The following is a 4,932-nucleotide window of genomic DNA, read 5'->3' as shown; positions in this document are numbered from 1 at the left end:
TACCATTACAGGCCTCAAATGCAGAGTTTACCCTCATTGCCCCATGCAGCATTATCAAATAAATAGTCATTTAATTTATCCCTATGGACCAGCACATGCAGACTGTTGCAGAGGCACCTGGCTTAATTTCTGATTAACAAACCTTTTGGTGCTGTGCAGGCCAGGGAGTGCAATGGGGGAAATGCATTAGTGATCTGCAGAACAATATAAGAAAAGTCACCAGCACTCCGTCCTTACTCACATTTATTATAAAAGCACCCCATAGGTCATTGTTTTATGACCTATGTGACGCTTTTATATTAAATTAGGTTATATTTGCACCATGAAGGACTGAGTGCTGGTGACTTTTCTTCTATTCTTCTGTGGATCCACACGGCTCCATCTGCGGTTGTCACTCTGAGCACCACAGTATTTACTTTGGTTGTATGACTGTATGGCGTGCAGCTGGTATCTGTATCTCTCTTGGCATTTGGGATCTGATATTTACAGTTTTAGATGAAGTGTTTGGGGGTTCTTTGTTGGAGTTTACAGTAAATATACTCTTTTTAGTGAGGGTCCACACTGCTGGGTGGAACATTGCCCAGACAGTACAGAAGTCAAACCTCTATTAACAAGGCTAAATTAAAACAGTGAGCCGCATAGGGGGGAAGCTTGGTACTTGCATTTACTTTTAAACGTTTATCATGTTTCTGTTGGGTTTGCTATTATATAACAATATGGGATATGTATTATTTAAGCTGCAGAGATGTGTCTCCATTTATGTGCACTTAGTAATAATAATTTTATTATGTGCAATTTACAGTCAGCCACACTGGATAACAGCTGAACACATAGCAACAAGCCATTTTATTATGACAATCTATGTTGGACATGCAGAACGTAACATCATACACTCTCACTGCACATGTGAACCTTGCTCTGCAATAGCAGTTATTAAACAAAAGCAATCATTATGTTAAGGGCATATTAAACACAGTTTTGAAGCAAAGCTTAACCTTGGGATCATCAAGCCTTGTTCCTATTCCATAAAGCTGTATCAGCATACATTCAGGGCTTGTTCACACCAAGCGCGGAGCTGGTGCAGAGCAGAGCAGTTACAGACTGGATAAAAACTGCGTCCAATGTATTCCAATGGTATTTTTAGCTCCAGTTCACATTGCAGGGTTCTGTTCCAGAGCAGGTAAAAAAAACTGCAGCAAGCCCTATTTTACCTGCTCTGGATAGCATCAAAAACGCATGTAAACGCGTCAAAAACGTGTCTAAAGACTAGTGTGCATGTGCAGAAACGCGAGCAGATTTTCTCTGCATTTGGTGTGAACAAGGCCTCAGTCATTCAGTAGCTTGTGTTAAAAGGCAGCAAGCATACTCACGTAAGCAAAAATAATATAGTATACATGAGGAGGGTATGTAGGCATGGCTTGCTTTAATTATGAGGTTTTTAGGACATTTTGGAAGAGTCATAGTAAAGGGTCAGACTTCCCATAACTAGTATGTTACTGTTTAAAGCAACTCTGTTGCTACCTAAAACACATTGCTGCTTGTAAAAAAAAGAGTTACTACACCTATCCCAGTGTCTGTGCTGTTGATCTTCGCTTTCTTGAACAACTATGACTGCCAAAGGTTCCTTTTGAGTTCTAGGAAAGTACACTTGCCAAGTGTCCTTAATTGTGCATGACAGTTCAGGGATTTGAGCACTGTCCCACAGTGTCCTTTTTTCATGGGCTGCCTCACAAGATTTAGGATTGAGCAGCGAGGTGTCGCAGTTGGAATGTTCAACACCCGGCATTGCATTGATGCCAGCACTTACTGTCGGGTGAAGTGATTTCCTGCCCGATAGTCGCAGCATAGTTCAGGTTAACAGAGGCTAAGCAGCAGCACAGGAGCAAGTGTTTAGGTAAGGAACTGCAGAAAAAGAATTCTTAACTTTGTTCCCACTATCACCAATGATTGAGATTTATTGTAGTCCTACTAACACCAAAGATTTTAGATTTATTTTCCTTCTACTAACACCAACGATTTGAGATTTATTGTACTCTTACTGACACCAAAGATTTGAGATTTATTGTCCTCCTACTGACACCAAATATTAGAGATTTATTGTACTCCTGCTGACACCAAAGATTTGAGATTTATTGTAGTCCTACTGACAGCAAATATTTGAGATTTATTGTACTCCTGCTAACACCAATGATTTGAGATTTATTGTCCTCCTACTAACACCAATGATCTGAGATTTATTGTCCTCCTACTAGCACCAAAGATCTGAGATTTATTGTCCTCCTACTAGCACCAATGATCTGAGATTTATTGTCCTCCTACTAGCACCAATGATTTGAGATTTATTGTCCTCCTACTAACACCAATGATTTGAGATGTATTGTCCTCCTACTAACACTAATGATTTGAGATATATTGTACTCCTACTGACAGTAATGATTGAGTTAATTTTGCTGCCACTGGCACCAAAGATATGGATCTTATTTGATCCTATCGTCATCATGATGGGCCTATTTTACCCCACTGTCACCATAATGGGTCTTAACGTCCTCTCACTGTCACCATGATGGGGTTTACTTTATCCCACTGTCACCAATGATATGGGATTTATTCTTTTCCCACTGTCACCGAGGATATGTGGCTTTTTTTTACTACCACTGACAGCAATGATATATAGTTTTTTTTTTTATTCCCACTAACACTATCTATATGGGGATTATTTTTCTCCCATCAGTGATGTGGCCTTTTTTATCCACCTGACACCAGTGATGTGGTCTATTATATCCCACTAACAACAACAATATGGCACTTATTTTACTCCCACTGACATCAATGATATGCAGGCAGAGCTCGGAGATAATGAGCGGAGGGGCTGCATGACTGGGGGAAGGAATAGTCCCTGGAGAAGAGGTTAAATAAAATGGGAATCAGTTGAGTTGAGGTGTCGTGGGAGAAGCCACATGGGATGGGACTGCAAGGGCTGATGGGCTTTTTTTCCATTAGGTCGACGGAGGATGCAATTTTCTTGCAGTTGGCGGCAGTTGCAATGGTTGTTTGTCATGGCAGCTTGGCGGGTTAGGGGGTCTTTGGGTGTCTAGAAATGTAAGTCTGTTACAAAATGGGGCGCCATCAGCTGGTATGGTGCTCCCCCCTGTTGGTGTTGGAAGGTGTTGGGGTCTCGGCCCCTTGTAATTCGGGAAGCAGTAACTGTCCTCGAGCTGGTGGGGATAAGCTTGGGGACATGGAAGCGGTTTTAGTAGAAGCCTTATTTTGGCTGATGGGCACCCAAAGCCCCTTTCCTCGGATCCAAAAGTCAATCAGATTATTTGTTTATTTGGGTTATTACGTTTGGTAACTGTTCAATTTTGGTATGGTTAATAAAGGGCTGCTGTGGCCATTTAAATCCATGCCGCGCAGTCCCTGTGTTCGTTGGGGTTTTCAACAGAGAGACGTAATTGACGAATCCATCAGTCTGGATTTTTTTTACTCCCACTGACATCAATAACATGTGTCTTTTTACTACCACTAACACCAACTATATGGGGATTATATCTCTACCATCAGGGATGTGGCCTATTTTATCCCCCTGACATCAGTAATGTGACTTATTATATCCCACCGACACCAACATTATGGGGCTTATTTTACTCCCATCACTGTTGGGGCTTATTATATCCCCCTGACATCAGTGATGTGGCTTATTATATCCTACTGACGTCAATGATACTGGGCTTATTTCACCAACCATATGCAGCTTATATTACTCTCACTGACAAATGATGGGGCTTTTTTTCTTTTGGCCCACTGGCACCAACAATGAAGCTTATTTTATTCCACTGACACCAATGTTGGAGGGCTGTGTTACACATTTTTACAGGTTTTGTACCATAAAGTTTATTGTAACTAATTTGACTTTTCTTCTAAATGACAAACTCTGACCAAACTCTAAAGAATTGGATCAAACTAATTTTGTGATTATGTTAACAATTGTCTTTCTTGCTTTCATTGTTAATTACATTACAATGTTATTTATGTTTTATACCTGCAAAACAATCACGTACTTTATCTGCCTCTCCTAACCCTTTACAGCATTATCTTTAATGCTATGATGCAGGTGCTCTTATCATTATCACTTGCACTAAAAGGCAAGGTCCACTCATTCCATGAGGACTCCCTCATATCAAATTACTGTGAGATGACAGTAGAAAAAGCATTTGTGGGAAAAAAGTTAGAAAATATACTTGCCTTACCCAGGGCTTCTTTCCAGGGGCCTAGATGAGGGTGATGTCACCATCCTCTAGAGAAAACCTGGGAATGATTAGGATCCCAAATCTCATTAGAAGATGTTTCTGCACTGTGCTGGAGCATCATCTTGAGAGCTTTGGATCTCAAAGGAATGATTGTGACGTCACCCTTTACTGTACGAGAGCCAAGTGCAAAGTAAGTATATTTTAAATAGGTATATTAACAAACTCCACTTTAATGAACAAATCAACTATAGCACAACCAAAATGTGAGATACCAAAACAGAAATATGGATGCTTCCCTTGCTGACCTCCTCTTCAATATGCTAGTTGCCACTACCTTCACTTAAAGGTATGCAGATCAGAGTAAAGTCAGAAACACCTGTTCTGGGTTGGTGACTCAAGATATTAAAAGCAAGAGTGTAGATATGACAGCAGTCAGGTTTTTTTCAGCTGTACATTGAATATTGAGCCTATACCCTTAAAGATGACAGGTCTTCGAGAAGATATGGGAAACCTGGGTGAAACACTTCCTCCCGCCGTCTATTGATGCCCGATTACTGACTCTTTAACGCCCTTTAACACTCCTTAAAAACACTTATTCTCTAGCTTACTGCCGACTGTTGGATCGCGCACCAAGACTCCCTTTGTTTCCCTCCCCCCCTTCGTGACCCCCCCATCTCTCCCCCGC

The 4,932-nt window shown here is 41.0% G+C and overlaps 1 protein-coding gene and 1 long non-coding RNA gene across 2 annotated transcripts in view; one reads left to right on the top strand and one right to left on the bottom strand.

Annotated features, from left to right (window-relative positions):
• Window positions 1-4,932, bottom strand: part of MYO1A (myosin IA) — an 82,828-nt gene that overhangs the window by 58,253 nt on the left and 19,643 nt on the right. The gene's annotated exons all lie outside the window — the stretch shown is intronic.
• Window positions 2,852-4,932, top strand: part of LOC108797047 — a 14,391-nt gene continuing 12,310 nt past the window's right edge. Inside the window, exons 1-2 of the long non-coding RNA XR_001941851.1 lie at window positions 2,852-2,932; window positions 3,105-3,107. This is a non-coding gene — a long non-coding RNA (uncharacterized LOC108797047). The remainder of the gene's footprint in view (window positions 2,933-3,104; window positions 3,108-4,932) is intronic.

This window comes from Nanorana parkeri, unplaced genomic scaffold (genome assembly GCF_000935625.1).
Source record: "Nanorana parkeri isolate BGI_ZX_2015 unplaced genomic scaffold, ASM93562v1 scaffold1216, whole genome shotgun sequence".
Lineage (NCBI taxonomy): Eukaryota > Metazoa > Chordata > Amphibia > Anura > Dicroglossidae > Nanorana > Nanorana parkeri.
The sequence above is the reverse complement of the archived record's forward strand: the minus strand, read 5'-3'. Positions and strand labels throughout refer to the sequence as shown.